The sequence below is a fragment of the Heterodontus francisci genome, chromosome 32, assembly GCF_036365525.1.
Source record: "Heterodontus francisci isolate sHetFra1 chromosome 32, sHetFra1.hap1, whole genome shotgun sequence".
Classification (NCBI taxonomy): Eukaryota; Metazoa; Chordata; class Chondrichthyes; order Heterodontiformes; family Heterodontidae; genus Heterodontus; species Heterodontus francisci.
The window spans coordinates 19,029,959-19,043,390 of NC_090402.1; positions in this window are offsets into that span (position 1 = coordinate 19,029,959).

The window sequence follows — 13,432 nt, forward strand, 5'->3', positions numbered from 1 at the left end:
TACCTTGTAAATAGTGGACAGAGGTTCTGCCCCTTACTACAAACAACAACAGCACCTTTAACATAGTAAAACGTCCCAAGGCGCTTCACACGAGGATTATGAAACAAAATTTGACACCAAGCCACATAAGGAGATATAGGGCAGATGACCAAAAGTTTAGTTAAAGAGGTAGGTTTTACTAGACAGCCAGGAAACTCTAGGAAATATATATATGTATGTGTGTATGTATATAGAGGACCCCCCTTAGATCAGTATGGCTCAGTTACATTCCATTCAATTCCTTTTGCATTCTAGAATATATCAGATATCTAAAGTATAACATTCCATAGATAGCTGGATGATTGAGTGTGATCTGATAGTATCATCTGATTTCTGCAACTTACTGGCATAGGGAGGTGCACTGCACTTTGCTCTGGTATTAGTTTGTGTGCTGACTCCAGATTTGCAGTCTAATTTTTATGGACGACTAAGTTGCAATGAATCAAACGATAAGTAATATAATTTACTGCAACTTTGAAACTGTGTCCTGATTGTGACAGAATTTTTTTTTTTTAAATTCAGCCAATAAAAGGTTGCATACCAAGATCTGACAAATACATGCTTGCTGAAGTCTGACATAGGATATGATGTGACAGACATGAAACATGCATCATCGTGTCATTTCTAATAATGGCCCGGAATTTGCAGTGGTAACAACGGCGTTCACTGTTATAACTGGGTAAAACTCAGCAACTTCTGGGTGTCCTTACTTTCCAACCCCATATCCTGTCTGTCTCTGAAAGATATTAAACATTTATAATGAACATTTAGACCCGTAATAAATAAATGAATGTGCACATCAATATAGGCAATTAAGGATGACTGAAATCTTATATTCAAACACGAAAGTATGCTCCTCCCCTCAAATTTTGTTGTATGCTGCATTTATTAGATTAGTTCTGGTCAACTTTTTTTTTTGGTTTACGTTTGTTACCTTCTGGTTTTTAGATCTGCGACAAATGTCACAGCTTCTTTCCATTGACCAATAACTCTGATACTTGCTTACCTCATCTTCCAATTTTGTAGATCTTTCAGATGTGTGAGATCTACTGCAAGATCAGCCAAAGCACTACACAGAATGATTCAATGGAAGGCTATCCTGTGGATGAAAAATATTTAGTCATTTACAGTACAGAAGGAGGCCATTCAGCTCATTGAGTACATCATACTTCAAAACAAAAAAGGCTAGTTTGTCCAAACAATTAACCTAATTAACTTAATTTGGCTCCAGGCCAAAAAACAAACCAAATTTAGGTAGCAGAAACACTTAGGAATATTTCAAAAAAACACATACAGGGTAAGCAATGTTCTGAAATAGTTCATAATACCCAGGAGAAGATGGAAAGATCTTTTATTTTTATACAGCCTGCTGCAGCATTACACAAACCTCCTCAGTGGCAGACTCTTGGCTGGCAATGGAATCAACTTAGTAATTAAAGTGTCATTAGCAGAAGGCTGAGGGGTAGCCTGATTGAAGTCTTTCAAATTATGAAAGGTTTTGATAGGGTAGAGAAGGTTTCCACTTGTGGGGAGACCAAAAATAGTGGCCATAAATATAAGATAGTCACTAATAAAGACAAGTGGGAAGTCAGGAGAAACTTCTTTACCCAGAGTGGTTAGAATGTGGAATAGTTGAGGTGAATAGCATAGATGTAGTTAAGGGGAAGCACATGAGGACAGGAATAGAAAGTTATGCTGCTAGGTCAGTGAAGTAGGGTGGGAGGTGACTTGCGTGGAGCATAAACACTGGCATATACCTGATGGGCCGAATGGCCCATGTCTGTACTGTACATTCTATGTAATTCTGTGTTATAAGTAGATGTACTTTGACAGTAAAAGTAAACAGGAAACCACAATGCTGGAAATCTGAAATAAAATGGAAAATAGAAAGACAGTTGAATGTTGCTGGTAGACAATATCTGGATTCTGATTAAGTCTCACAGTCAAAATGTTAACTTTCTTTTTCAGGTGTTGTGCATTTCCAGCACTTCCTTTTTTTTAATTCCTTTAACTGTAAGTTTGCAATTTTTAAATTAAATGTCTTAATTTTTAAAAACTGCTGAACCTGTCCATTAAGATTTATCATTTCTGGTTTCACCTCTGCAGGGAATCACATCTAATAGCAGTGGCATTGTGCATGCCACTTTTACACCATTCCGTTGCTAACAGTTCAAACTGATCCCCTGTAATGAGGGGAATGGATGTGATAATGTACATTCAGCAGCAGGCATGTGATGTGCCCATTGCTGATGACACTAACTGTAAAGGTCTGGAGGCATCTGGGAGTCAACTTTATATGGCCTCTGAGAACATCTGTCGGAGGTGTGAAGACATATATATGCTTCTTGCTATTGACCCTCCAATAAGGAGTGGTGGTACATAAGTGTAAAACAAAAGGAACAGCAGCTCTTGGAGGTTACTTGAGCGCCACTTTCCAGAAGTTCTGCCAACAATATGAAAGAGCCTCCAGAGACAAATCTGGTCAGTGACGGATGTAAGTTGAGAGGCAATGATATTCAATATGTACGGTAAAAAGACTGAATCGACAGCCATAATAGCTGCTCTGTGCGATACCATGAGAAGCTGGCCACTGACACACTTTGTTGCTGACTTCAGCATCGTGGTTCCCACCAGAAAGGAAAGCGACACACTGGCAGTTTTGATGGATAAAGGGGGAACCAGATCAAAGTTTCAACTACTTCCTTGGTACAAAATTTTCAGTTGTTAGATCAGTGGGCGTGCTTTCTATTTAAATAATCCTCTTACACTTATATTCTCCATTAAATTGAAAACTGGTAACCATCAGTGCTAAATGTAATATTTAGGAAATCTCAACATTTAAATTAAAATTTCGAGAACCTGAACATTATCAAGGGAGTTAGTAAATCCGAACACTCCATTATAACAATTTGCTGAAGTGAAATAAACAAATTAAAACACAAAAATGTGAAATTGTATAATAACATTGTAAGCTATTCTGAAAATTACAGTGAAATAAAACCCAATATTACTGCAATTGAAAGTCCTGTGATACAGTCACACTTCAGTTCAAATCACAATTATGTGAACTGTCAATCTTCTGGCAGTGCACTGGTAAGAACTGAGCAGGCAAAATAGCATGTGAAATGAGTCAGGCAGACAGAATAATTCGCAGGCTATCTATCGATAATGATCATTTTTAGCATTAGCATTTTAAAAAAAATTGAACATAAATGGAAAACAAATACGATAGCCGTGGGCATTTTTAGATGGAAATGCCATAGAGAGTGGAAGCAGTGCTCTAAATGAGCAGTCAAATAAACAGAAAGATAGAAAGGAAAAAAGGCTGGAAATGCACAATGGGTCAGTCAGAATATGAATTGTTAAATCTAGTTTTCTGTTTCAGAGGCCAATCGACGTGCTTTGAGTTCCCTGCACTTTCTGCTTTTTTTGTCTTAAAAAAAGTCTCAAGTCTTGCCGGAAAAATAACAGTGAGTTCATGACACATACTGTTATAAATGCACAAATTGGCCCACAAGTTCAGACGAAGAAGAGGAGATATGCTATGAGTTACAAATCACCAATGACTTGTTGGTCGATTTTCACTGTTCCCACTGTTTGCTTTGCACAAACAGTAGCTCGCCTTCAACCTCCTTGTTATCTTTAAGAACTTGATGGATTTGAACATTAAACTCAAACTTGCCGCAGAAAGTTACAGCTGGTAACTAACTATGTAAATGCCCTTTCAACAACGTGATAATTGTTAGAATTTGTTTGAAGGCTTTCATGGTGTTACGACTGACCGTTCAAGACAAAGCCCCCAATCAAAATATATGATTCTGATGCGGTGGGAGCAATACACTGTCAAATCAGTCCCACTACTCCACAGATCGCCTAACGTATCACTTTAAACTTTCCAAATTAAAGAAATCCACAGCTGAATTGAACCATCTATTAACGCCTGAATGAGGCTAATCAAATCAGGTGTCTTTAGATCAACAAATTAACTGTTTAGTTAGAAAAACTAAATTCTTAAACACTACTGTTGTAGGGTATTCCCAAGCGCAGAGGCACCTGCAGTAAATATCATACTGTTTAAATGTTATTTGAGTAAGTAGGTACACATAATCTTAAAGAACATAGAGGAGAGTACAAGGCATCATGGGACTCAGTTAACTTGACCACATTCCACACAAGAACTGACTAATCCAATTTAAACAAAGACAAAACAGATGTCCTTGTGGAATGCTGACAAAGGTACCAGCCTGTAACGAGGTCAAGATAAGATGTTATCCGTACATGAGAACCAAGGATAATGGATAAGGGGGGAATGGAAAACATCATGAGTAATCCCCTATCTGTCTATGGGCCGCTTGTACAGTCCCTCCATGCCTAGTAACCACTTCTATTGGCTCTAATAATCAATGTATATGATCTATAATCGTTGTGATTGGACCATGTCCAGCCGGGATGGGCTGAGTAACTGTATATCTGTTGTGGATTTTCCTTTGTTCGGTGGAGAGGCATCTGGACAGCCCAGTGACCTGCTCCCCGCTGGCTGGCGTAATAAACTGTTTGACATTGGAGCAGACCTGAGTGTCGAGTGATTCTTCTAGATTCATTCTCGCTAACAATACTAAGATATAAACAACATTTAAAATAGAAAAAATTAGTGTCCTTGCAGATTTACGTTTCTGCCGAAGTGGAATCTTCCAATGTGGAACAGTCCAAGGTTGCTTTAAGTCCTCACAGTGATCCAATGGGGAAAAAAATAAGGTTCTTCAACAGTAGAACAGTCTGTAGTCTAGTTCAGCAGTTGAAGTGATGCTGTTCTTACAGCAATGCATTCAGCAATCAACAACTTGCAGACACTTTTCAATGAATCATTTTGGCTTTAGAATTGTTTTGAGGAGTGAAAAAGTGATCAGTCTAAAATACACCTTCCTTCAGTTTAAATTATCAGAGAACTCTGTTAGGTTCGTGCTGGTCTAGCTGTCTGTCTGTGTCTGTTAACTGTCTCTCAAAAGCCAGTTTTTAGCTCGTTTCAAATGTCAATTGGCAACATTGTATCCTTGTCCTTGTTCTCCAAATGGCTGTATCCTACGGCAACGAGAATGCACATTTGAAGCTGGCTGTATCCTACAGCAACAAGAATACATTCTTTGACTCGGTCCCAAGAACTTGCTGCTTTAAAGCAGTAAGTGAACCTTTTCCAGCCTTAAAGGCACACTGCGTACTTCCTGGAAAAGAAAAAAAAACTACAGGATCAGAACAATGGTGAGACCAATAATATCGAGTAAGACGATTTTGCCGTTTTTACAGCATGCGAATTTACTCTGTAAAGAGCAGGTTTTTTTCCTTGAAAAATGGAGTTCTTAGAAGAACAGGCAGGCGTCGACGTTTCAGGCAACATACTCTCCCTGTTGTCTGGAGGAATAATTGGAACGGTTGGAAACAGGTTTATACATGGTGGGGAATGGGAATGTGGGTGCGATCTTACTGCTGATAGGGCATTACATGTTCTTCTTGCTGCTGCTATTGGTCAGCTAATTGTGTTCCGTGATAGGTCAGTACATGCTATTGTTTTTGCTGCTGATTGGTCAGCTATTGTGGCTCATGGTAAGTCGATACATACTATTCTTGTTAGCTGCAGAGCAGGTGGTGATGTGTTTTTTGAATATGGGTAGCCAGATATCACAGGTGAGCAGGCCACTGTCTTGGGAGACAGTGTGGTGTTGATAGATCTCCCTAGCCTCCCTGACGCATCTTGTATGCCAGTGCGTAATGAATGAGATGAGTTTGGAATTCAACTATTCAATGCAGTGGTTATTGAGTGAATGGGAATGTGGGCAGGATCTTAGTGCTGATCAATCATTACATGTTCTTGTCACTAAGGAAATGGAATCTGACAAAATATCATTAAAAGTGTAGAGAGTAGAGGCAATAGATAAAGATTGAGAAGAGGGAGGTACTAAAAAAGGCTGGCTATGCTAACAGTGGATAAGTTTTTTTTTGCTATATATAAATGACTTGGATCTTGTAATAGAGAGTAGAATTTCAAAATTTGCCAATGACACCAAACTTGGAGGTGGGGCAAATAGTGAGGATGATATGAACTGCCTGCAGTAGGACATAGATGGGCTAGCTGAATGGGCAGACAAGTGGCAGATGGAATTTAATACTGACAAGTCTGAGTTGATGCATTTTGGCAGAAGGAATAGAGAGAAGCAATATATACTTAATGGCACATTTCTAAAGATTGTGCAGGAACAGAGGGATCTGGGGTGCAGTGCATTGATCTTTGAAGGTGGCAGGACATATTGAGAGAGTGGTTATTAAAGCATATGGGATCTTGGGCTTCATAAACAGAGGCATTGAGTATAAAAGCAGGGAAGTTATGCTGAACCTTTATAAAGCTCTGGTTAGGCCAAAACTGGAGTATTGCATCCAGTTCTGGTCACCACACCTTAGGAAGGATGTGAGGGTCCTTGAGAGGATGCAGAGGAGATTTACAAGAATGGTTCCAGGGATGGGGGATTTTACGTACAAGGTTAGGTTGGAAAAAGCTGGGGTTGTTGTCCTTCGAGCAAAGGAGTTTGAGGAGAGATTTAATAGAAGTGTACAAGATTATGACGGCGCTTAGATAAGTTAGACAAGGAAAACTGTTCCCATTAACTAATGGTACAAAGACTATGGGACACAGACTGTAGGTTTTGGGCAAAAAATGCAGGGGGAATATGAACTTTTTTATGCAGTGGGTGGTAATGACCTGGAACTTAATGTCTATAAGGGTGGTGAAAGTGGAGACAATCAATGACTTGTAAAGGAAATTGGATGGCCACTTGAAGGCAATAAACCTGCAGGGCTATGGGGATCGAGCAGGGGAGTGGGACTGACTGGATAACTTCCTGGAGAGCCGGCATGGACTTGATGGCCAAATGGCCTCTTTCTGTGCTGTAAATGACTCAATGACTATGAGATGGTGACCTGTAGATCTGTACTTCCGTTGGTTGCAGCTTATTTTCTATCATTACAGTGTATAATCTACTAAAAAAAAACTTATGTCTGCGCACACTTCCTGTCTGAGAATCCTTAGTTCCCATTGTCACATTTTTGTTCTATCTTTTTGTCAACCTTTCCATTTCTGATGAAAGATCACAGACTGAAACGCTAACTGTGCTGCTCTCTCCACAGATGCTGCCTGACCTGCTGAGTATTTCCAGCACTTTCTGTTTTTATTTCAGATTTCTAGCATCTGCAGTATTTTGCCTTCATTTAGAATAGAAACTACCTACGTAGATGAGTTATGGAGTAATTATATCTTCCTGCCCAGTGGTGATGCAGTAGCACCTCAATTTTGCATCCTCCAGCTGCTTAGCCGGTACTGCAAAGGAACTCCGAGGGTCCAACCAACTTGCTTCCTAAATTGTCATCGGATTTTATGTCCAATGAAAATAATATTAGCACAAGCATTATTTACAAATAAGCACATTTGAGTTTAAAATGGGAACTGAATTAAATCTGCATTTCCTGGTTCAATTATTCTCCACCCTCTAACCCTGCTCCACCCGAAGACTACATTTACTCTTGATCCTAAAGGGGCAATTTTATGGGTGCTGCAAGTGTGGTTTTCATGGAGGGTGGGGTGATTTAATTAGGTGGGAGGTGATAATTTCCATTCCTGAGTGGGTTTTATTTTAGAGATTACATCAGTGGCGTGTTTGCAGTGGGTCGGGGTTCACTCCATCCTGTGGGGGGTTCCAGATTTCCATACATTTGCATAGCAGGAATACTCATTACCTTATAATTATTTCAAATTAAGTCCTACCTGCCAGATTAAATCAGCGGTGCAAGGAAATCTCGTGGCATCCGGTTCACGTTCGTTTAAAGATGGTGTGCACCAGTTAGCTTTGTGCAGTTGTCTTTGAGGTCAGTGGTTTTCTTTCTTGAACTCTTTGGCACAAGGAAGGCCAACATTGGAATGGATGTTTGGCTCCAGGCTGAGGACCAGCAAGGGGGATTCTTTTGTGATGATGGCAGTGAATGCATGGGGGTGTGGGGTGTAAAGGGTGGGTTCTCGGGTGGCTGGAGGTGTGGGAGAGGGAAGTCGGGGAGGACACAGGGTGGGGTCTTAGGTGCCGGGGAGGGAATGGTCTAGTGTACGGGGTGTGGACTGGGTGGTGTTGTTGCGATTGATGGGGGGTGAGGGTCGTGTTTGGAGCAGATAATGTATGTGATGGGTCGTGACGGACCTAAATGGGGGGTGAGTACTGTCAACTTCGGAATCTTGTAGGACGAACTCAGGGTACTAGCTGGCGGAGGGAACACAGTAACAGGGGACAGTTCAGTTCCGTGAAGGGGGGTGGGGGGCAGGTCTAGACTTAGGATTAGGTATTCGATGGATTCATAGGGAGGGGAACAGGATTCGGCAATGACATTGAGGTGAACTGGAGGATTTAGGGGAAAATGGGCATATTGATGGTGACAGGTGTAGGCACAGGGGGAAGAGGTGGCATGTGTAAGTCAATAATGATCTGGTCCACTGAAATGGGGGGAGGTGCAAGGGTCACAGAGGGAAGGTTTAAGATAATGTTGGGTGGATCAAGGGTGATGGGTGCAGACTGGAAGGTGGCAGGAGGAGGGTGGAAGGTGGGGAAACTTGCCTCAAATGTTATCGGCATCATTTTTTCAAATGATACTATAAGCCACCTGGTCATTCTAGGAATGTAAATTGAAGTGGGAGGAGACCATTGTTGGCTGGGTGGATTTTAGGCTATGTACAATATTAGGCGCATACAAGCTATCAGCTCAGGACTTCAGTGGTTGAGCTTTGTGGGAAAACAAGGCTTAATGCTTGTCTCATTCAAATAGTTGCAAAACTGCAAAGACATGGGTCTCATACACGCAATATTTCAGTGACCTCAGGAACAAGAGCAGAGGATATGACTGAGGAAGGCTCTTGCCGTTAAAGGCCTGCTCAGGTTGGGAAAAAGAACCCGACCCGAACCTGACCAAACCACAGCGGGCCCGACCTGGCCTGAGCCCCTCCGATTTTGCCCCAAGCCCGAGTCAACCTGAGCCCGACCCCAACTCGGCCCAACCCAACCATCCCTTTACTTACCTTTGGACTCAGAACCTCCAGGAAGCTGCAGCGCATGCATGATGATGTCATAGTGACATCACTCGCTCACTGCGCAGACTCAGTTTCGTCCCGGACTCCCACCTCAGGTAAGTTTTCTAATTTCAATACTTACCAGCAGAGCACTTACCGTGTGTGTCCGGCCTCACTCGACCCAGCCCGACCTGGACTCGGCCCGACCCGACCCGACCCGAGCCCAAAAGCCGGACCTGGAAGATGGGCCCTATCCAACCCGAACCCGACACATGTCTTCGGGTTCGGGTCGCCTAGCAGGCCTTTACTTGGCTAATGCCGCAACATCAGCAGAAGGGGAGGCTGCTCAGAATGGTGCCATCCAAGGAAGGCATAATAGATGATGTACACTGGCGCATCAGTGCATTCTCAGGGCAAGGAAAAACTATCTTCATATGTCGGAGATGTAATGCCAGAGACATCTAAGGCCTCCTCCTGAAGTCCTCAGCATCACAGATGCCAGACTTCAGCCAATTCGATTCACTCCGCGTGATATCAAGAAACGACTGAAGGCACTGGATACTGCAAAGGCTATAGGCTTTGACAATATTTCGGCAATAGTACTGAAGACCTGTGCTCCAGAACTTGCCGCACCCTTAGCCAATTTGTTCCAGCACAGCTACAACACTGGTATCTACCCTGCAATGTGGAAAATTGCCCAGGTATGTCCTGTACACAAAAAGCAGGACAAGTCCAACCCGGCCAATTACCGCCCATCAGCCTACTCTCAATCATCAGTAAAGTGATGGAAGGTGTCAACAACAGTGCCATCAAGCGGCACTTGCTTAGCAATAACCTGCTCAGTGATGCTCAGTTTGGGTTCCACCAGGGCCACTCAGCTCCTGACCTCAATACAGCCTTGGTTCATACATGGGCAAAAGAGCTGAAATCAAGAGGTGAGGTGAGAGTGACTGCCCTTGACATCAAGGCAGCATTTGACTGAGTATGGCATCAAGGAGCCCTTGCAAAACTGAAGTCAGTGGGAATCGGGGAAAACTCTCCGCTGGTTGGAGTCATTCCTAGCGCAAAGGAAGATGGTTGTAGTTGTTGGAGGTCAATCATCTGAGCTTCAGGACATGACCGCAGGAGTTCCTCAAGGTAGTGTCCTAGGCCCGACCATCTTCAGCTGCTTCATCAATGACCTTCCTTCAATCATAATGTCCGAAGTCGGGATATTCGCTGATGATTGCACAATGTTCAGCACCATTCGCAACTCCTCAAATACTGAAGCAGTCCATGTAGAAATGCAGCAAGACTTGGACAATATCCAGGCTTGGGCTGATAAGTGGCAAGTAACATCCACGCCACACAAGTGCCAGGCAATGACCATCTCCAACAAGACAGAATCTAACCATCTCCCTTGACATTCACTGGCATTACCATCACTGAATCCCCCACTATCAACATCCTAGGGGTGACCCTTGACCAGAAACTGAACTGGAGTAGCCATATAAATACCGTGGCTACAAGAGCAGGTCAGAGGCTAGGAATCCTGCGGCGAGTAACTCACCTCCTGACTCCCCAAAACCTGCCCACCATCTACGACGCACAAGTCAGGAGTGTGGTGGAATACTCTCCACTTGCCTGGATGGGTGCAGCTCCAACAACACTCAAGAAGCTCGACACCATTCAGGACAAACCAGCCCGTTTGATTGGCACCTCATCCATAAACATTCACTCCCTCCACCACCAACGCACAGTGACAGCAGTGTGTACCATCTACAAGATGCACTGTAGCAGTGCACACCAAGGCTCCTTTGACAACACCTTCCAAACCTGCGACTCTACCAACTAGAAGGACAAGGGCAGCAAATGTATGGCAACACCACCACCTGCAAGTTCCCCTCCAAGTCACACACCATCCTGAAATGGAACTATATCACCGTTCCTTCACTGTCGCTGGGTAAAAATCCTGGAACTCCCTTCCTAACAGCACTGTGGGTGTACCTACCCCACATGGACTGCAGCAGTTCAAGAAGGCAGCTGACCACCACCTTCTCATGGGCAGTTAGGGATGGGCAATAAATGCTGGCCTGGCCAGCGACGCCCACATCCCATGACTGAATTTTTAAAAAAGATGGCCACTGAAATTTGTGCGCTCATTCAGCAGGACCTGCAACCACGTGGTTTTGTTGGGAACCCCATGCTAGTTTCCTTCAAGGTGACAGCTGCACTAAACTTTTTCCCGAGCGGTGCTTTCCAGGGCTCAACAGCGACATATGTGGCATCTCACAGGCTGCGACTCACAGGTGCATATAAGATATGACCAATGCCCTATTTCGTCGTGCCAGTGATTTCATCTATTTCCCAGTAGATGAGAACAGCCAGGCAGCAAGGTCAGGAGCCTTCAGCGCCATCGCTCGTTTCCCTAGAGTGCAAGGGGTGATCGGCGGTACTGATGTGGCCATAGGATCTCTCTGGGACCAGCCTGGTGCATTTGTTAATTGCAAAGGCTTTCACTCTTTGAAGATTCAACTGCTTTGTGAACACAGGTGAAAAGGATAGTGATTATGGGGGGATGCTTCCGAAGAAGGGTCACTGACCCGAAACGTTAACTCTGCTTCTCTTTTCACAGATGCTGCCAGACCTGCTGAGTGGTTCCAGCATTTCTTGTTTTTATTATATGGGGGGGATGCTTTGTGGTTGGCACGCTTTGCTGCTTACAAAGGATTGGCGGACATGGCCATTGACGTTTGAGCCTTTAGTCTTCATTGACAGCTAGTTGTAGCTTGAAGTATTGTAACAGTTTGCTGTAGCGACATGCCTTCATATGTAGGTTCAGTAGGTCCTCGGCAAGTTTAACTGATAAACGAGAATGTATCAAAGATTAAAGCAAATTAATGTATTCAGAAATATTAACAATTGCAAAAAAAATAACTTAAACATCTGTGCCAGCGTCGTGCTCATAATTCCTTGTGTTTACATTATCTCCCACTACGTCTTGGTGCTACTGTGACATTAGCAACTGAGGGGGAAGCAGTCTGCTTGTGGCACTGTTCTGTTGCCTTGGATGACCATGGCGGGCATCCTCTGGAGGTTTGGGACCTTGAGGGCTCTATCCTATTGGGGGTCTTCAGCACTGGTGTTTAAGCATCCCCCCATGGGCTCGGCTGCTGGAGTTAAGGGGGTCAATATCAGGGGGGGAAAGGTGAAATGCTGCTTACCCTGGGGTTGTCTTGAGAGGAAGGCCCGGGGGCAGCTGGTATGTTTTCCTCCTCCATCTGGGTGCACAATGGCACTTGCCTGTGTGCCTGAGGGAAGGGGCACCTAGAAGGAGGTCCATGTTCCTCATCCCTCTCTTGCTTAGCCACTGCTGCATGGAGCCAATGGCTACCGCAGGTCAGAACGCATATGGGTCAAGTGCTCATCCTGGCTTTCCATGGTAGTCGCCAACCTCTCCATTGAGGAAGCCATACATTCATATGCCTGGGACATGGATGTCTTGGCTTGCATGGACTCCTCCATGGCATGTGCAAAGCCACGCATGACCTCAGGCATGCCCAACATATTTTCCCCATGAGATCGCTGCCCTTCCTACAGATTTTTTGTAGCCTCAAACTGACCGTGTGCAGCTGGGCAGAGGCCTGGTCCCCAGCAGTCCTCTGATTGTTAGGGGGCCTGGTTGTTAACATGCTGTCTTAGCTGCTGGGACGTGTCTGTGTCGTGGCCACCAGATTGTGACCCTGCTTCTAATCTCAACCCACCCCACCCCCCGCCCCTTGAACCATGTGGATGTATCTGTACTGGCGGAAATAGCAGAAGTGGCAGGTGATGGTGCACCCTCTGGGACATTGGCATTATCTTCCTCAGAGGTGGTGTCATCTACTTCATGGCGTCCCACCATACGAGTGTGGGACCTGTAGTGAAAAACAACCAGAAGCACATTAAGCACCATCACAGCATGAGGTTGTCACATTTTCACACAATCTTCCTGTGTGCACATATGGTTGCAACAGTAAGGTTGACATTTCATCCTTGTGCATTGACGATCCTGCCTTGCCGTCTGCTATGGCTCTTCTTCCATCCTCTCCAGCTATCTGTACAGCCTCCTCCACTGCTGGGGTCAGGATTTGGATATCTGGGATACCATCCCCTGTTTTGTTCCGCTGCCTTTGGCTATGGGTGTTCTGTCCTGCGTGAGAAAGTGCTGATTTAATGACATGTCAAATGATGCCTAACACCCATTGTCTACATGCATCAACATTACTCATTCTGGCCTGTCAGTCACACGCTGCATCCAAGTGCAACCAGATGGCAGACTTG